At 34.9% G+C, this 21,999-nt stretch overlaps 1 long non-coding RNA gene across 1 annotated transcript in view; it reads right to left on the bottom strand.

Moving 5' to 3' along the window:
- LOC103890004 (uncharacterized) overlaps positions 1 to 21,999 on the bottom strand; it is a 112,514-nt gene that overhangs the window by 72,517 nt on the left and 17,998 nt on the right. Inside the window, exons 2-3 of the long non-coding RNA XR_654357.3 lie at positions 7,868 to 8,099; positions 2,663 to 2,788 (exon numbers count right to left, since the gene is read on the bottom strand). This is a non-coding gene — a long non-coding RNA (uncharacterized LOC103890004). The remainder of the gene's footprint in view (positions 1 to 2,662; positions 2,789 to 7,867; positions 8,100 to 21,999) is intronic.

Genomic DNA, 21,999 nt, shown 5'->3' with positions numbered 1-21,999 from the left:
TACCTAATGCTAAATGACGAGTTAATGGGTGCAGTACACCAGCATGGCACATGTATACATATGCAACTAACCTGCACATTGTGCACATGTACCCTAAAAGTATAATAATAATAATAAAAAAACACAATTATAAGGTATTTACTATGTGCTGAATGCTGTTCTAAGAGCTTTAAATACAGTCACATTTGAATTTCAGAACTCTATGAGGTTAACAGCCTCACTTTTCAGATAGTAAAACTGAGGCACAGAGTAATTTGCTCCACATTATTAACTACTGTGCTTTACTGCTTGACTGAGAGTTAAAATTCTTACTCTTTTTGCATCTTTGGGCATGCCTAAATAAAATATACTGAATCAAAAAAAAAAAGACATCAATTTGAAAACTCATAACATTGACATCTAGAATTTGCAATATCACAATCAAAACCAAATATTTACTAAACACAATCCATTTAAGAAACCAGGCCCAAATACTCAATAAGCTCACAAACAGTGAAGTCATAAGCACTGCCACAGATACAAGGCTAAAAGTAAAGGCTAAGAATGTCCATCAAAAGGTATTTTAATCTTTAGCCACTCTTTGCTCTGAGTCTTAACAATGCAAGGCCCACTCCAAACGTAAAACTAGCGAGTAAAATTTCTACTGTTTTGGCTTTTTGTGGGGAACCTAGGTTCCCCTTCAACTGGATCAATATTTCTTACTATATGTAAAAATTAACTCAAGATGTACTGAAGAATTACATGTAAAATCTAAAACTATAAAAATCCCAGAGAAAAAAATGAAACAAACTTTTCTGGACGTTGGCCTAGGCAAAATATTTATGACTAAGTCCTCGATAGCAAATTCAAGAAAACAAAAAATATGCAAATAGGACCTAATTAAACTAAAAAGTTTCTTCACAGCAAAAGAAATAATCAGCAAACTACACAGATAATATTAGGATAACATTTTCTTTCACTGTGTGCATCCAGCAAGAGTGAATATTCAGAATCTACAAGGAACTCAAACAACTAAACAAGAAAAACACTAATAACCTTATTAAAAAGTGAATAAAGGACATGAACAAATATTTCTCAATAGAATACAAATAAATGGCCAAGAAACATGAAAAAAATTCTCCACATTACTAATCATCAGAGACGTGAAAATTTAAACCACAATAAGATGCCATCTCATACCACTCAAAATGTTCATTATTAAAAACTCAATGTTGGCAAAAATACTGAGAAAAAGGAACCCTCATACACTGTTGGTGGGATGGAACTTAATACAACCTCTTTGGAAAACAATATAGAGATTTCTCGAATAACTGAAAAGACAACTAGTGTTTGATCCAACAATCCCATTACTGAATATCTACCCAAAGGGAAAGAAATCATATGAAAAAAAAATGCCTGCACTCAAATATTTATCACAGTACTATTCACAATAGCAAAGTCATGGAATCAACCTGTGTTCATCAACAGATGATTGGACTTAGAAAAAATATGAAACATGAACACAAATGCACCATGGAATACTATGTAGCCCTAAAAGATAATTAAATCACATCTTTTGCAGCAACATGGATAGAGCTGGAGGCCATTTCTCTAAGTGAAATAACTCAGAAAGTCAAATCCCTGCTTAGAAGTGGGAGCTTAACAATGGGTACACATGAACATACCAGAAGGGCATAACAGACACTGAAGACTCCAAAAGGTGGAAGGGTGGAAGTGGGGGTGAGGGTGGAATAATTACCTATTGGGTACAATATTCACTGTTTAGGTGATGGATATATTAAAAGCCCAGACTTCACCACTACACAATGTGTTCATGTAACAAAACTACACTTGCACCTCCTAAATCTATATATATATTTTTAAAGTCTCAAATGATTCCTTTAGCTGGATAGTCACATTCATGTATAGTCAGTTTCCTCCTCACTGAATATAGGCCTCACCTATGTAACTTATAGTAGTACATTGTAAACATTATAGTGTGTGACTTCCAAGTTGAAAACATTCAAGACATTTTATTACTACTTTTATCTTGCTCCCTCTTGGAGCACTCACTCCTATGGACACCAAGACTACGATTTGGATATCCCAGCAGTCTATGGAACTATAGAACAATCCATATGTCAAGGGACCATGGCCTCTTTCCCACAGGAAATACAGACTTGCCAGTCATGTGAGTGAACAATCCTGGAGCTGAATCTTCCAGCCCCATTAAGCCTTAAAATGACAGCATAACTTGCTAATACCTTGGCTATAAAATCTTGAGAAGTCCTGAGCATGGACTAACCAACTAACTGCCTCCCAAATTTCAGAGCAATATGAATTGTGTGAGATAATAAACAGTTTTTATTATTTAAGCCCCTATGTTTTGGAATAACTTTATACAGCAGAGAATATTAATACACTAAGTTATCTCTCATCTCACTTTCCCACACAATACATTATTTTTTCATTCTCCATCATAGAACAAATGAGATAAGAATTGGGAGAATGCTAGTGAGTTGATGTGGATGGGGGAAGTCATTTATTGACTTCATTTATAAAACATTCTAGGCAATAAACATAGACATCAAGGTCCATGGCAGCTTTACATGATGAAAAATGAAAGTTACTGCACTTTATCAGTTATAACAGTGAGAATAGTGGAATAAATAAAAGGTTCTACCTCAGTTGAAGAGGAGCTCATCGGATGAATACCTCCAGACTCAATAAGTTGGAATGTATGTGATCTTCTTCAGTTACCCTTTGGGAAAAAGGACTTGATGGACAAGATCAAGGACCACCACACAACCTGTTTTTGGTGAAAATATGGATGGGACTAAATCCCTCCTAATCAAAGAAGAAAGAAAATAGGCCAAATAAAAATGCTGTGGGCAACAAGCATTATAAACTTTTCCTGGAAATAAAATCTAACATTTGTTCTACAGCTGGCAAAAAAAAAAAAGTTTGCCAGCTGTAGAACAAAAGTTAGATTTATTATACACTCACTCAAACAATACTAAATGCCATAAGACAGGAGAATACCATTCACGCTATTTTTGAAAAGATTACAGAGGCGTCAAGAATGTACACTCAGCCATAATGTTTTTTTTAAGGAAAGTCAGAGAAATACATACATACTTTAGGGACTCAAATAATTCAGGTCACCTACTTGAAATCAATACATAAATACATACACTAGTAAAGTGAGCAAGTAAAAAATGCAAGAACTGAAAGGCTGTAATGTAAAAGTTCAAGAAATGAGCATTATAATCACAGACATAAATGTGAGTTAAAATTATTTTTAGAACTGGAGAAACAAAAATGATGATACATGATAAACAACCGTTCTTTGAAGAAATAATATGCAGTGAAAATCACATTTTAAAAATCTGTCTTTAAATCACAAGATTATACTATTGATGAACTGCATCAACATGGAAAATTCAGTGGTAGAAAGAAAAATGGTATAATTTTTTGACGTCCACATGAGCATCTATCACTGTCATAAAAACAACAAACGAGACAGTGAGGAAATGAGAAAACAATGGTTAAATTGATTAATAAAATGTTTGTTCTATATTGTCTATGTGGGAAGATAATTTCTTATACTTAATATATGTTTTCTAAGTTAATTTCAGAGAGTAGGTTCCTCTTGTTTACCAACACCCATTGTTTGACTCTTCAGTGCCAATTTGCTATTAAATGTTTGTACATTGAATATAAATTTTTGCTAATCCTCCTCTTTGGAAGGTTGTGCCACAGGGTACTTATAATACCAATTGTCTCCAATCGCTAAGTGTACATGTATGTATGAAGATAAGCCCCAAATTTCAAATTCCCAAAGTAGATTAAATCACTTATTAAAAATTGGCTTTGGAGTTAATTTGTAATGTGATGGCTATCAAATTGATGAGCAGTCTCTTTTAGGAATAAATTGACATATTTCCTGTTCCCCAAATCTTCTTCTTCTGTTTAAAATTCCCTGGGTGAAATAATGCCTGTCCACAATTCTCCAGATCAGTTTGAACTTTGAATATTCTTTTTCTAGTGATTTATTCTTTTGTATTAAAAATAAATTAAAATATTCTTCCAGATACTAATACTTTAAATCTAGGCTATGAGTCATTTACACCTTAATGTTCTATTGCTGAAAAAACTCAACGCTCTCCCAATTGATGGCTGAGATTGTTATTAATATTTTGGAAGAAGGGGCATTTTCACTAAATAGGACTTGGGAAAAACACTATGAAACACATAGAGCGAATGTGGAAGTGAAAGCACTATTGGTGCCAATAAACAGCCAAATAATAGTAAGAACACAATGAAACTGTGAAACTGTGTTTTTGTTTTGTTTTGTTTTTTGCCAGACTGGAAGCATCTCAGCATTATGAATTGCTGTATTTCTAGCAAAGAGCACAGTTGTGGCACACTGTACTTAACAGGTACCAAGGACATATTTTGTTTCCATAGCTGCAAATTATTGAAACATAATTCTTTGAAGAGAAAAGAAGCATAAAGAAATGATCTATGAAATGGTCAAAGAAATTCCCCTTATACCTCTTTGTTTTGTCATTTTTGTAAGTTGGGATACATTGAACATAAGCCTTGGAGGGTGATTACTTATAGAAGTATAGACAGACTTTGCATTTCCTCTAGAGCTTCACTATGGCACTCACCACTAAAATTTATTTCATGTTAAAAGTGTACTCAGAAGATTTTTAAATAGTTGTATTTAGCAATCACAATGTTATGTAACATTTATTTGAGTAAATCTTTATGACAGATTTACTAAGAGTGTGACTATAAGCAAGCACAATTTCAGCAACAAATATAGTCACGCTGTATGAGAAATTAGTTTAAAAAGAACTACCTGTGCAATATTTTCTTCAGGTTTTTATTTCTGAATATCTCTTTTCAATATCTTCTTGATATTTTTACTTTATACATCATTGATCTAATGTTGCTCATGAAGCAAGCTATCACATTTTTAGTTTGGATGAGTTTATGAGATGCAAACTTGTTGAAAGCAAAGCTGAAGACTTGTACTGACACTTCATTATTCTACTAACAAATAATTTTACTTAAATTATTTTTATAAAAAAGAAGTCTGAGGCACAGTTGTTACAGGCAGGAGAATAATAACTTGAAAGTACCATACATGTCTCAAATTTTGTTTATATATATTTATGACATATAGTTATATGCATTTTATTTATATTAATTATTGAATATATATAAATATATAAACTCTTTGAAGGCCACTTAGTCCAGATTTCTCAAACTGCACATAGAAGAGCCTAAGTAGGTGCATGTGGTTATGGTTCTGTTTCAATCTCTATTTTTAGAAAAAAATAAATTATATAATCTAAATAATTAATTAGAGTAAATCGGTGGTTATTGATTAGTTTACTTATCCCCTTGGTATATTAATCACTAACAGCTTTAGTGGTTTTAATCATAATGTGGTTTTTAAGCATCTTTATTTATAGTCATGTGTTATGTATTAAAGACATTTTTTAAAACAGGAAGCTTAAACAAAACTAAACTGAATAATAAAATTGATTAGACTTCCACATTCTGTTAGGATTTAATAAGTCATTACTATAGCAACACTGCCACTAAAAAAGCTTAAAAGCAAACAAACTATATGGCTTCTGAGTATGCAGGAGTTTATGGCATAGAACTTGGCATACTGACTTAAAAATCTAGAACTTTGAACAGCGTATACACAACTGTTTTTAGGCATTGAAACAATAAGCAGTGTGAAATTGTGGTCTCTGAGAGAAGGAAAACAAATTAGATAATTCTAGTAATCCTTCTGATTTTTGGTCAGGAGAAAAATGTTGGACCATGAAAAATGGGTGGGAACACAATGGAGATTGTTCTGGGTTAGGAAGACAGAGAAAAAGGCTGCTTAAATTTATGAGGCAGAGTACTGAAAACAAGTGAATTACACAAAAAACAAACAACAATAAAAAAGAATTCTTCAGATATCTATACACATGCTCTCTTGACTCTTTCCTAAATGTTAATATGTACATGTGTTAGGCTAAATTATATGAATGAGTAAAGACCAACTGCCAGGAAACTACAGATTGAAGAATTCTTGGAACACACACAGAGCCTAGAGATGCTCAAATTCCATTTAACCAGAGAGATCTTGATAACCAGTGAGTGATCATTTGAGTGTCCAGGAAGGTCAATCTTAGAATTAAGTATAAATCAGCATTGGTATATATCAGACCCACCATAATAAAAAATAAAGCAAGCCTCAAGTAATCAATCTATCTGGAAGTAACTTAATTTTTTGCCAAAACAAATTTCAAATTCCTGAAAGGCAGACAACAAAATCTACATGCTCTATCAACATAATATGCAATGTTAGTATGCAATAAAACAAACTAGATGTGAAAAACAAGCCACAAGAGAGTTGAGAAATATCTTTAAAGGACAGAAATGAGAAAATAACCAAGGATTATATACTTATCACAAATATCTTTGAAAAACTAAATTTTAATTAAAATATTTAAGAAAAACCAAAGATGAGAAAATCATTGCCAGCAGATATTTTCAATAATAAATGGCATAGGAAGTTCTTCAAATTAAAGATAAATGATACCAGAAGCAAACTATGATTTCATAAAGTAATGGAGAGTGCCATAATTAATAAATATGTTGGCAGAGATTAAAACTGTTTCTTCACTTTTAATGCTTTCAAAAAACAATGGACTGTTTTTTATATATGTATATATATATGTATATATACACACACACATATATACACACACAAATATATATATACACAAATATATATACACATATGTATATAACAGGTATATATATATAGTATTTGGGGCTAACGCATATGCAAAAGTAAAATACATTACTAAAAAGTATCAAAAATATAAAAGAAAATGTGAATTTATGTTTTTTATACAAAAAGTGGTTTCATATTATTTTAAAGTAGATGTGATAAGTTAAAAATATTTATTGTGCTGGGCGCAGTGGCTCACTCCTGTAATCCCAGCACTTTGGGAGGCTGAGGCAGGTGGATCACGGGGTCAGGAGATCAAGCCCATCTTGGCTAACATGGTGAAACCTCGTTTCTATTAAAAATACAAAAAATTAGCCAGGCGTCGTGGCAGGCGCCTGTAGTCCCAGCTACTCGGGAGGCTGAGGCAGGAGAATGGCGTGGACCTGGGAGGTGGAGCTTGCAGTGAGCCAAGATCGTGCCACTGCACTCCAGCCTGGGCAACAGAGCGAGACTCCGTCTCAAAAATAATAAAATAAAATAAAATAAATATTTTATATATATATAGTAGACTTCAGAACAGCAAGACACAAACTTGCATACTCACAAATTAGAGTTTTAGCTAATTTAAAAATGGAGATTAAGTGGAATTTCTAAAAATAACCAGTAAACAGAAAACAAAGAGATAAAAGAAACACCAAATGAGAAAAATAGAAAACAAATGTGATGTTAGAATTATCCCAACTAAACTAAAAATTATGCGAAATATAAATGGCCAAAACATGCTAATTAAAAGGTAGATATTGTATGATAAAATGTAAGAAAAAATAGCTAACTAAATTGTGTCTAAAGGAAATACACATTTCCTGTGAAGACAGATGTAGCAGAGATATATGAGGTAAAAAAGATATATCATCCAAACAGTAATGTTAAGAAAGCTAATGTACACGTACTTAATTCAGACCTTCAAAATAAATGAAACAACAACAAAAAGAAAGACAAATCTGAAAAGCACAAATAAACAGATTTAAAATAATATTTGGAGATTTTAACTTTCTTAGCCCAAAAATTTCTAGAATAGGTAGATGAAAATGAGGAAGACTAGAGAAAACTTAAATAAAACCTTAACCTACTTACCTAGTTGACAACCAATATCCTCATTTTACATTGATAAGTTTGCCATCACTAAGTTCCTCTGGCATCATGGTGTCAAAGTCAATATCCCCCCAGTCTGCTATTTCTTTTATTTCTGTTGAATTTCAGTTTCACTTTCAACATTGCCATTTTTGTTTATTTGTTGTACTTTTACATCTACTGGTCAATTCCACCTTTGATTTTTCACTTTTCAAAATCTCACATAAGTGTATCACTGAAAGATAAAGAGGCAATATCACTCCATGCTTTCATTGGCATGCATTAACTGAATAACGTGAAGTGAACAATCAGCAGCAGACTGAAAAAAGTGACATGACTGGTCACTGATTATAATGCACATCTGTTGCTTATGTTGTGATTTGATGATCTAGAGGTGAAATTTGAACCATATTTTGGAGGCACTGTTGTCATATAACTAAACCCACAGTAACAGATATCCAGGCCTATCATAAGCTTGAAAATCAAGCTAATTTCTGTAAATATTTAGCAAACTGTATCTTAAGTACAAAAAGAATAGAAAAGAAATTGTAAAGTTTACTAAGTAGTTTTATTTTTGAAATAATTTTGAAGATGATATTTTTAAATCTATCTCATATATAAGTTTAAATAATAAATATGTTGATGTTATTAGAAACAGGAAATCCGTATAAGCAAAAACAAATATATAATAAATTACAAAATCCAATAAATTAGGAAAATCTTTGTTGCAAATGTAAGTATATAAAACAATATGATTCATAATTTCTAAATATAATCCCTAGCTATCTCCACTGAAAAGACCTAGAAGGAATGCCATATCCAGCACCAAAATCTTAGTTACTAAATACAGTTTTCCAATAAAAGAAGCCAGGGATCTTTGAAAACAAAATTGTTAGCCGTAGATCTAAGGCAGTGAAAATACAAGGTAAGCCCATAGTGTCATTGGCCAGAAAGCAAGGGAATGCTCAAAGACCAAATGATGCATGTTGAAAGGACAGAAGGAAAGCTGGAATGAAAGCTAACTAAATTCAGGCAAACTGGATTACTGTCAAATTCTGTGGATAAACAGTGTTTTCGGAAAGTTCCAAAATATAACTCCCTTGTTTATTTGCAATTTCCAAAAACAAAACCAAACTTTATCTAGTAGAAATGAAAACTTTAAGCAAGTGAGACAGAGAAAGTTTTTACACAGATACTGATGACTGAGCCTTCTCAGGGTAAATGCCATTAAAGAGTAAAGCCTGGCAGCTTTACAGGCTTCATTATCCGCCCTACATGCTGTTAGGGAAAAGCTGAATGTTGGGAAAAATGCTGAGGCAGGGCTTGCATGCCTGACATAATGTAAAAGAGTCTTGGAACATGTCCAGGGTCCAGGGTCTAAAACCCCTCATGGCCTTTGGAACACCAAGCTCTGTGCCAAAGGGTGGAAGGCTGCCCTGCTGCACCACAATCTAAGCCCAGGGCATAAAACCCCTCGTGGCTTGGATGGAATCCAGGGCTCAGGGCATAAAACACCTCATGGCCTCTGGAATGTGTCTAGACTTGATAGCTCCTTGCTTCTGGCACTCCCAGGCTTGTGGATTGATTGTGTCTTAAACCAGAAGAACATGTGTCCCATTATCTCAAGTAGCAGAACATGTTCCATATGCTTCAAAGAAAGTGCTAAACTGTCACAGCTGTAGATCATGCACTTGCTGCACTGCTTTCTTTCAACCCCCACATCCTTACCACTTGCTTCTTTGATCACCAAAAAATAGTGTGGGCTTCCAGAGCTCCGGGCCTTTGCAGCCTCCATACTAGTGTTGGCCCCCTGGTCCCACTTTATGCCTTAACTTGTCTTATCTCATTCCTTTGACTCTGCTGGACTTCATAGCCCCCACAGTCTGGTGTTGGGTCTGATCACCCCAACACGTGCTTTGTAAATTTTTCTACCAGTATTTTATTTTCAATTTTTATTTTACATTCAGGAGGTACATATGCAGTTTTGTTACATGGGTATATTTCATGATGCTGAGTTTTGGAGTACAGATGATCCAGTCACCCAGGTAGCAAGCATAGTACCCAATAGGTAGTTTTTCAGCTCATTCCCTTCTCCCTTCCTCACCCATCTAGTAATCCCCCCACTGTCTATTGTTCCCATCTTTATGTCCAAGTGTGCTCAATGTTTGGTTCCCACAGATAAGTGACAACATGCAGTATTTGATTTTATGTTTCTGCAGTAATTTGCTGAGGATAATGGCCTCCAGCTGCATCCATGTTGCTGCAAATAACATAATTTTGTTCTTTTTTATGGATATGTAGTATTCCAAGGTGTACATGTACCACATTTTTATCCAATCCACAGTTGACAGGTAGCTAGGTTGATTCCATGGCTTCCTATTGTGAATAACACTGCAATGAATGTACATGTGCATATGTTTTGTTGGTAGAATGATTTATTTCTCTCTTTGTGTATATACCAAGTAATGGAATTGCTAGGTGGAATGGTAGCTCTGTACTAAGTTATTTGAGAGATCAGCAAACTGCTGTCCACAACGGCTGAACTAATTTACATTCCCACCAACAGTGTATAAGGCTTTCCTTTTCTCCACAACCTCACCAGCATCTATTATTTTTTAACATTTTAACAGCATCCATCTGAGTGATATGAGATGATATCTCACTGTCATTTTGATTTGCATTTCTTTGATAATGATAATGTTTTCTCTCAGTTCCTGATGTGACATGCTCCTTCACATCTCAGTGATATTGACCTTTGTGTTACATTTTCTGGGACATCTCTTCTCCCTTGCTTCCACTCCTAAATTCACCTTCTCACTCAGGTCACACATCCCCAAGCTAGTTAATTTATTTTAATCTTTTAAGACAACAAAATTAAACTTCCTCAAATAAGTTTTCTTATAGGTCAGGTCAGGGCATTTTGTCATATGCTCTAGTCATATCCTTCTTCTTTCTGATTATTATCACAATTTTCATTACATATTTTAATGTCCCCTCAAAGTGTTCAACATTCATTTTTGCACTAGCGTATAAGCTCTAAAAGGGAACACAGCATGTATATTTTGTTTATTACTCTGTCCTCACATAATAGAACAGTGACATATACATAGAAGGTACTCAAAAATATTTCAGTGGATTAATATAGGGACAAATATAGGTAAAAATTAAATTTAAAAAATAATTTTGCCTTCCCATGTTTCACCTTATATAATTAATAAATATGCAAGTTATCTTCAATTTTAAACCAAAAAATTTTCTAACATTTAACTAACAGCTCTCTTTTTCTTTTGTAGAGTCATTGAGAATAATACTGTGAAGTTCAGGATAGAGAAGAGATCAATTGTAAATCCCCAAATGAGGCAAGCATCCAATACAGGATTATTCCAACTGGTAAAATTCTGATGTGTTTGTTTATCTTCTTAATACCTTTAAACATACAGTGTGAAGGTTTGCTGATTGTATTGATCATAGAGCATCCTGTGGAGTTTTGTGTTACTCCCTTCCAAATAATAGGCTCACCTTGAAAATGTAAAAGTCAAAACAAGGTAAAGGTTACAACTTCTTGACTGACATGCATTTATTTCTCTCATGAGATTAAGATTCTTCTAAGTCATTGTCACTGATTTTCTTCTGCCAAAAGCTATATATCTTTCCCAAAAAACCTATAGCAATTAAATGAAAATAAAGAATAGAAATAAATCAAATCAAACCATAAGTGAATTGTCAAGGTAATCGCCTTCTTTTGATAGAATATTGTATCCTATCTTATATTTGTTCTAAGGATTTTTCCTACCAGATGTTCATATTTTCTAACATCCAAAATGCAATTATTAAACTGGCTTCTGCAAAGTGACATACAATTATATAAGAAAATCATTTAAACATTGATTATGTCAGTTTCCTCTCACAGAATTTCTGGAATGTGATTGTGATCACATTTTTAGATATCATTTGGAAGATTTAGAGTTGCTAATCAATGAGTATAAAGTTGCAGTTTTACAACATGTATAAGCTCTAGAGACCCAATGCACAACATTAGACTTGTAGTTAAGAAGAGGTAATGTACACTTAAAAATCTGTTAAAAGGGCAGATCTCATGTTAAGTGTTCTTAACACAATTAAATAAAAATAATAATAAAAGAACTTGCATCAGGTTTACTTAGGGAAACCTAACTAAATATGTCTTTTACTTATATATTGAAGTTGAAATTAAAAATAAATATATAAATAAATAAAACAAAATAAACATAAACAATAAAAACCAGACATGGAAGCTAACTTTAATCATAGATCCACGTAGGGGTACAACACTATTTATTGTTTGTTTTAGTTTTAGTTTTTGTTTTCTAAGATTTGTCATAAAGGTCTACACATTCTAATTACCAATCTAAATAGAATGATATATTCATATGACAGGTTTCTGTGTTCAGAGCAGGCAAGAATGTGGCTAACTTCCAAAATGAATTATACATCTATATTATCTTGATGACTGTCATTATGTGGAACATATGCTTATATGATTACAAAGTTGAAAATGTGGTTTAAAAGTACCTATAATAATATGCAGCTTACTGTATTACAAAGGGGCTGATTTAAGTGATTACTTAAAAGATACATAAACATTTTAAAAACAAATATTTTTAAAAGTGTCTAATTTAGAAATTCACTGTACTTACTGAAGTAGAATCTGACATTAAAATAAATTAAATTGTACATTAGCCAAGGTAATTGTCTTTCAGACAAAGGCGGCTATGGGTTTAAAGATTAAAACAATCAAACATTTAAAAATTTTTCCTATACCCTTGTGTATGCAATTTGGCAGAATAGTCCTTTTTTTTCTCTCCAAACTGGAAAATGTTGAGATTTGCCTTTAGAGACTTATTTAAAGTTAAAATATTTGTGCTGACTAAATTATACAAAGAATGATCTGTCATTCTTTAATGTTGCAACAATGTCAACAAATTTTTTTACTATAAATTTAAGGCTATGTTATGTGAAACTGTATTAAAATTAACCCAGCAACTTTATATGAGTCATCCTCATTTCGGCATAATGTTACCAGGCCTAATTTGACCCTACTTGTATTCATTCATTCATTTATTCATTCATTCTTCCTGCACAGTAAATTTCTCTCAGAACTCCTCAAAACAGCCTATATAGGTGTCTAATCTAAATTCAAAGTTTGAATTTAATTAAATTTTGAATTCAAAGTTTGAATTTAAATTTAAACAAAAATTTATATTAAGAAATAGTGGCAAATGTTATGCTAATCTTCATTTACAAATTTCTCCATTAAATTATATGGATTATGGGTTGTCTTCTGGTATTTCCTAGGTTCCTTCCTGAATCTATGGTTGTCTTCAAGTGGGCTAAGCATTTCTGCTGTTCTTGGTAAGGTATGATATTATTTCTGGAACTGGAGCTAGTAGAAACTGAGCTGAATAGGTTCGATTCCACATTGTCTCGCAGGCTCCAGAAAGCATATGTGTATAGATAAGCTGTTTTCCATTAAGAAACAGGAAAATTTCAGATTCCCAGATGATCAGTTGAACCCATGCATTTAGCCCTATTATTTGCTAATAGCTCATTAAAAAATACACACACACACACACACTGTTCTTTATATATATATATACACATTGTTGATGGATAGACAGGTAGATAAATGGAGAGAGAGAGAGAGAGAGATAGGACAGATAGATAAAGCAAATTCTACTGCCCTGCCATAAGCCATATGGTGGTAAATAACTATAATCAGATAGACCTATGTTAGGATACCAGCTCTACCAACTAAGAGCCATGCCATCTGGAACAAGATGACTAATTTCTGTAGCCCAAGTTTCCCAAACTATAAATATAGTATTAAAGTACCTTCCTTATCGGGCTCTTGAGACTTTACATACGATATAGAAGCAAAAATAAAATAAAATACAGCATGGTACCTGGTGCATAGTAATGAAACTCTGTATAGGCATGGGCAAAGACTTCATGTCTAAAACACTAAAAGCAATGGCAACAAAAGCCGAAATTTACGAATGGGATCTAATTAAACTAAAGAGCTTCTGCACAGCAAAAGAAACTACCATCAGCGTGAACAGGCAACCTACAGAATGGGAGAAAAGTTTTGCAATCTATCCACCTGACAAAGGGCTAATATCCAGAATCTACCTAAGAATCCACAAAGAACTTAAACAAATTTACAAGAAAAAAACAACCCCATCAAAAAGTGGGCAAAGGATATGAACAGACATTTATCAAAAGAAGACATTTATGCAGCCAACAAACATGAAAAAATGCTCATCATCACCAGTCATTAAAGAAATGCAAGCCAAAACCACAATGAGATACCATCTCATGCCAGTTAGAATGGCAATCATTAAAAAGTCAGGAAACAACAGATGCTGGAGAGGATGTGAAGAAAGACGAACACTTTTACACTGCTGGTAGGGGTGTAAATTAGTTCAACCATTGTAGGAGACAGTGTGGTGATTCCTCAAGGATCTAGAACTAGAAATAACATTTGACCCAGCAATCCTATTACTGGGCATATACCAAAGGATTATAAATCATCCTACTGTAAAGACACTTGCACACGTATGTTTATTGCAGCACAATAGCAGATTTGGAACCAACCCAAATGTCCATCAGTAATAGACTGGATAAAGAAAATGTGGCACATATACATGATGGAATACTATGCAGCCATATAAAAGGATGAGTTCATGTCCCTTGCAGGGACATGGATGAAGCTAGAAACCATCATTCTCAGCAAACTATCACAAGAACAGAAAACCAAACATTACATGTTCTCACTCATAAGTGGGAGTTGAACAATGAGAACACATGAACATAGGGAGGGGAACATCACACACAAGGGCCTGTCAGGGGGTTGGGGACAAGGGGAGGGATAACATTAGGAGAAATACCTAAAGTAGATGACGGGTTGATGGGTGCAGCAAACCACCATGGCACGTGTATACCTATGTAACAAACCTGCATGCTCTGCACATGTACCCCAGAACTTAAAGTATATAAAAAAAAGAAGTGTAGTATAGTAGATGATGATAAATACAACATAAGACAATATGGAAAATATGAAGAAAGAATAGCTATAATTCAAAAGAGACACAAGAAGGGAAACTTTGAGAATGAACTGGGTAATTTTCAAGCTAAAACCCAGGGCAACTTCTAATCTCAGAGCAGGAGAATATGACACAAAGATGTACCATGAAGCAATCTTATTTATCACATAATGTTCACTTAGTAAATTGGAGAAATTTCCTTTTTCAGCTCTGAATATAGTAAAAATTCATATAAATAAAGAAGAGATTCCAAGCTGAGATAAAGCAAAGGCCTCCCTTTATTTTTTTAATTATACTTTAAGTTTTAGGGTACATGTGCACAATGTGTAGGTTAGTTACATATGTATATATGTGCCATGTTGGTGTGCTGCACTCATTAACTCATCATTTAACATTAGGTATATCTCCTAATGTTATCCCTCCCCCGTCCCCCCACCCCACAACAGGCCCCGGTGTGTGATGTTCCCCTTCCTGTGTCCATGTGTTCTCATTGTTCAATTCCCACCTATGAGTGAGAACATGCGATGTTTGGTTTTCTGTCCTTGCGAGAGTTTGCTGAGATGATGGTTTCCAGCTTCACCCATGTCCCTACAAAGGACATGAACTCATCATTTTTTATGGCTGCATAGCATTCCACAGTGCATATGTGCCACATTTTCTGAATCCAGTCTATCATTGTTGGACATTTGGGTTGGTTCCAAGTCTTTGCTATTGTGAATAGTGCTGCAATAAACATACATGTGCATGTGTCTTTATAGCAGCATGATTTAAAATCCTTCGGGTATATACCCAGTAATGGGATTGCTGGGTCAAATGGTATTTCTAGTTCTAGATCCCCCATACCTTATACAAAAATTAATTCAAGATGGATTAAAGACTTAAATGTTAGACCTGAAACCATAAAAACTCTAGAAGAAAACCTAGGCATTACCATTCAGGACATAGGCATGGGCAAGGACTTCATGTCTAAAACACCAAAAGCAATGGCAACAAAAGCCAAAATTGACAAATGGGATCTAATTAAACTAAAGAGCTTCTGCACAGCAAAAGAAACTACCATCAGAGTGAACAGGCAACCTACAGAGTAGAGAAAATTTTTGCAATCTACTCATCTGACAAAGGGCTAATATCCAGAATCTACAATGAACTCAAACAAATTTACAAGAAAAAAACAAACAACCCCATCAAAAAGTGGGCAAAGGATATGAACAGACACTTCTCAAAAGAAGACATTTATGCAGCCAAAAGACACATGAAAAAATGCTAATCATCACTGGCCATTAGAGAAATGCAAATCAAAACCACAATGTGATACCATCTCACACCAGTTAGAATGGCGATCATTAAAAAGTCAAGAAACGAAAGGCTTCCCTTTAACCCAGTTGACTTAAAACACTGAATACAATTTAAAATATCCTAATTAGAATTATCAAGATGTAAAAGAAAAGAATTAATGAGAAACTGAGTTCAAGAAACCAGAACATGGTATAGAGATAGAAAAAAAAAGAATCTCAGAACCATTTATGTAAAATTAAAACATCTACACACAGACACACACACACAGACACACACACACATATACACATATACACATACACAGAATTGCATATTGTCTCATATTCAGAGGCACTAAATTGCAGATGGAATATTACTTAAAAAGACATTAGTTAATTATAATTTTGCTCTTTGAATATTTATAGTAAGAAGACCCAAAATAAATAAGTTTAAATGAAAATTATACTACATAGAAGACATTTCTAGAAATTTTTATGTGAACTAGAGCTTGGATATTAAAAGAATGAGCTGGATAATCATTAATCCATTAGAAAAAATTCCTATGCTGAAATATGTCTTATGCAAGATTGAAATTTATTACTAAAGCTGAAATATACATATAGATACACAGAAGACAATTCCTGGTAACATTTACATATTAAGGGATAACATTAAAATCAGATAGCTCCAAAGTAAAATTTGATAATCTACCAATACGAAATTCAGAATAGGTTAAGATTTTTTTTTTATCAGCAAATCAAATGTTAGAGAACAATAAAACAATTCACAAGGTTTTGAGAGAAAAATGAATATGGATGTTCTTGAACTGTTGTATAAATTATATCAAAATATATCCAATTTTGAACATGGAAAGGTTTAGAAATAAAGGTTTAGAAATAAAATTTATCAGTTACTCTTCTGTGTAACAAGATATTCTGCCATATTTACTGACTTAAAACAATAGACAGTTTGTTGCTCATGAATCTATGTGGATCTGCTGGGTTGTCTTCTGGTATTTCCTAGGTTCCTTCCTGCATCTATGGTTGTCTTCAGGTGGGCTAAGCATTTCTTCTGTTCTTGGTAAGGTACGATATTATTTCTGGAACTGGAGCTAGTAGAAACTGAGCTGAATAGGTTCGGTTCCACATTGTCTCGCAGGCTCCAGAAAGTTAAACCAGCCTTGTTCATAAGGCAAATGCAGAGGCTGCAAGTGAGAGAATGGAAGCAGACAATATCCCTTTAGGCTTATTTTTAGAACTGGCATAACTCACATCTAAAGCAATATATTACCAAACAGGTCACAAGGACAGCCCAGATTCAGTAGTTAGGCAAAAAACAACACTCTTGTAAAGTGGAGAGATGAAAGAAAGGGGTAAAGAATTGTAGCTATTTTAGTATCTACCAAATTATGTTGAAATAAAATTTTAAAATACTGCAGAAATTGAAAAAAAATTCTCAATAGAACAAATAATAATTTGAATGGACCAATTCATTATGTATATTGGATTTTGATGATTTGTTTATGCGTCACTGTGGCTAGGCTGTGGTATCCAGGTTTTGGTCAAATGTTATTGTAGATGCTTCTAAGAAAGTATTTTTTAGATGAGATTAATATTTAAATCAGTAGAAGTTGAGTAAAGCAGATTACCCTTCATATGGTGGGTAGGCCTTATCCAAACAATTGAAGGGCTTAATAGAAAAAGACTCTGGCTGCCCTTAACATTTTTTCCTTCATTTCAACTTTGGTGAATCTGACAATTATGTGTCTTGGAGTTGCTCTTCTCGAGGAGTATCTTTGTGGCGTTCTCTGTATTTCCTGAATCTGAATGTTGGCCTGCCTTGCTAGATTGGGGAAGTTCTCCTGGATAATATCCTGTAAAGTGTTTTCCAACTTGGTTCCATTCTCCCCGTCACTTTCAGGTACACCAATCAGATGTAGATTTGGTCTTTTCACATAGTCCCATATTTCTTGGAGGCTTTGTTCATTTCTTTTTATTCTTTTTTCTCTAAACTTCCCTTCTCACTTCATTTCATTCATTTCATCTTCCATCACTGATACCCTTTCTTCCAGTTAATCACATTGGCTCCTGAGGCTTCTGCATTCTTCACGTAGTTCTTGAGCCTTGGCTTTCAGCTCCATCAGCTCCTTTAAGCACTTCTCTGTATTGGTTATTCTAGTTATACATTCGTCTAAAGTTTTTTCAAAGTTTTTAACTGCTTTGCCTTTGGTTTGAATTTCCTCCTGTAGCTCGGAGTAGTTTGATCATCTGAAGCCTTCTTCTCTCAACTTGTCAAAGTCATTCTCCATCCAGCTTTGTTCCGTCGCTGGTGAGGAACTGCATTCCTTTGGAGGAGGAGAGGCACTCTGCTTTTTAGATTTTCCAGTTTTTCTGCTCTGTTTTTTCTCCATCTTTGTGGTTTTAACTACTTTTGGTCTTTGATGATGGTGATGTACAGATGGGTTTTTGGTGTGGATGCCCTTTCTGTTTGTTAGTTTTCCTTCTGACAGACAGGACCCTCAGCTGCAGGTCTGTTGGAGTTTGTTAGAGGTCCACTCCAGACCCTGTTTGCCTGGGTATCAGCAGTGGTGGCTGCAGAACAGCGGATTTTTGTGAACCGCGAATGCTGCTGTCTGATCGTTCCTCTGGAAGTTTTGTCTCAGAGGAGTACCCGGACGTGTGAGGTGTCAGTCTGCCCCTACTGGAGGGTGCGTCCCAGTTAGGCTGCTTGGGGGTCAGGGGTCAGGCGTCAGAGACTCACTTGAGGTGGCAGTCTGCCCATTCGTGTATCTCCAGCTGCGTGCTGGGAGAACCACTGCTCTCTTAGAAGCTGTCAGACAGGGACATTTAAGTCTGCAGAGGTTACTGCTGTCTTTACCCACAAAGGGAAGCCCATCAGACTAACAGCGGATCTCTCAGCAGAAACTCTACAAGCCAGAAGAGAGTGGGGGCCAATATTCAACATTCTTAAAGAAAAGAATTTTCAACCCAGAATTTCATATCCAGCCAAACTAAGCTTCAGAAGTGAAGGAGAAATAAAATACTTTACAGACAAGCAAATGCTGAGAGATTTTGTCACCACCAGGCCTGCCCTAGAAGAGCTCTTGAAGGAAGCACTAAACATGGAAAGGAACAACCGCTCCCAGCCACTGCAAAATCATGCCAAAATGTAAAGACCATTGAGGCTAGGAAGAAACTGCATTAACTAACAAGCAAAATAACCAGCTAACATCATAATGACAGGATCAAATTCACACATAACAATATTAACTTTAAATGTTAATGGGCTAAATGCTCCAATTAAAAGACACAGACTGGCAAATTGGATAAAGAGTCAAGACCCATCAGTGTGTTGTACTCAGGAAACCCATCTGACATGCAGAGACACACATAGGCTCAAAATAAAAGGATGGAGGAAGATCTATCAAGCAAAGGGAAAACAAAAAAAGGCAGGGGTTGCAATCCTAGTCTCTGATAAAACAGACTTTAAACCAAAAAAGATCAAAAGAGACAAAGAAGGCCATTACATAATGGTAAAGGGATCAATTCAACAAGAAGAGCTAACTATCCTAAATATATATGCACCCAATACAGGAGCACCCAGATTCATAAAGCAAGTCCTGAGTGACCTACAAAGAGACTTAGACTCCCACACAATAATAATGGGAGACTTTAACACCCCACTGTCTACATTAGACAGATCAACGAGACAGAAAGTTAACAAGGATACCCAGGAATTGAACTCTGCTCTGCACCAAGTGGACCTAATAGACATCTACAGAACTCTCCACCCCAAATCAACAGAACATACATTTTTTTCAGCACCACACCACACCTATTCCAAAATTGACCACATAGTTGGAAGTAAAGCTCTCCTCAGCAAATGTAAAAGATCAGAAATTATAACAAACTGTCTCTCAGACTACAGTGCAATCAAACTAGAACTCAGGATTAAGAAACTCACTCAAAACCGCTCAACTACATGGAAACTGAACAACCTGCTCCTGAATGACTACTGGGGACATAACAAAATGAAGGCAGAAATAAACATGTTCTTTGAAACCAATGAGAACAAAGACACAACATACCAGAATCTCTGGGACACATTCAAAACAGTGTGTAGAGGGAAATTTATAGTAATAAATGCCCACGAGAGAAAGCAGGAAAGATCCAAAATTGACACCCTAACATCACAATTAAAAGAACTAGAAAAGCAAGAGGAAACACATTCAAAAGCTAGCAGAAGGCAAGAAATAACTAAAATCAGAGCAGAACTGAAGGAAATAGAGACACAAAAAAACCCTTCAAAAAATTAATGAATCCAGGAGCCGGGTTTTTGAAAGGATCAACAAAATTGATAGACCACTAGCAAGACTAATAAAGAAGAAAAGAGAGAAGAATCAAATAGATGCAAGAAAAAATGATAAAGAGGATATCACCACCGATCCCACAGAAATACAAAACTACCATCAGAGAATACTACAAACACCTCTACGCAAATAAACTAGAAAATCTAGAAGAAATGGATAAATTCCTCAACACATACACCCTCCCAAGACTGAACCAGGAAGAAGTTGAATCTCTGAATAGACGAATAACAGGATCTGAAATTGTGGCAATAATCAATAGCTTACCAACCAAAAAGAGTCCAGGACCAGATGGATTCCCAGCCAAATTCTACCAGAGGTACAAGGAGGAACTGGTACCATTCCTTCTGAAACTATTCCAATCAATAGAAAAAGAGGGAATCCTCCCTAACTCATTTTATGAGGTCAGCATCATCCTGATAACAAAGCCGGGCAGAGACACAACCAAAAAAGAGAATTTTAGACCAATATCCTTGATGAATATTGATGCAAATATCCTCAATAAAATACTGGCAAACTGATTCCAGCAGCACATCAAAAAGCTTATCCACCACAATCAAGTGGGCTTCATCCCTGGAATGCAAGGCTGGTTCAATATACACAAATCAATAAATATAATCCAGCATATAAACACAACCAAAGACAAAAACCACATGATTATCTCAATAGATGCAGAAAAGGCCTTTGACAAAATTCAACAACCCTTCATGCTAAAAACTCTCAATAAATTAGGTATCGATGGGATGTATCTCAAAATAATAAGAGCTATCTATGACAAACCCACAGCCAATATCATACTGAATGGGCAAAACCTGGAAGCATTCCCTTTGAAAACTGGCACAAGACAGGGATGCCGTCTCTCACCACTCCTATTCAACATAGAGTTGGAAGTTCCAGCCACGGCAATTAGGCAGGAGAACGAAATAAAGGGTATTCAAATAGGAAAAGAGGAAGTCAAATTGTCCCTGTTTGCAGATGACATGATTGTATATCTAGAAAACCCCACTGTGTCAGCCCAAAATCTCCTTAAGCTGATAAGCAAATTCAGCAAAGTCTCAGGATACAAAATCAATGTACAAAAATCACAAGCATTCTTATACACCAATAACAGACAGAGAGCCAAATCATGAGTGAACTCCCATTCACAATTGCTTCAAAGAGAATAAAACACCTAGGAATCCAACTTACAAGGGACGTGAAGGACCTCTTCAAGGGGAACTATAAACCACTGCTCAATGAAATAAAAGAGGATACAAAGAAATGGAAGAACATTCTATGCTCATGGGTAGGAAGAATCAATATCGTGAAAATGGCCATACTGCCCAAGGTAATTTACAGATTCAATGCCATCCCCATCAAGTTACCAATGACTTTCTTCACAGAATTGGAAAAAACTACTTTAAAGTTCATAT

This window comes from Pongo abelii, chromosome 11 (assembly GCF_028885655.2).
Source record: "Pongo abelii isolate AG06213 chromosome 11, NHGRI_mPonAbe1-v2.0_pri, whole genome shotgun sequence".
Classification (NCBI taxonomy): Eukaryota; Metazoa; Chordata; class Mammalia; order Primates; family Hominidae; genus Pongo; species Pongo abelii.
The sequence above is the reverse complement of the archived record's forward strand: the minus strand, read 5'-3'. Positions and strand labels throughout refer to the sequence as shown.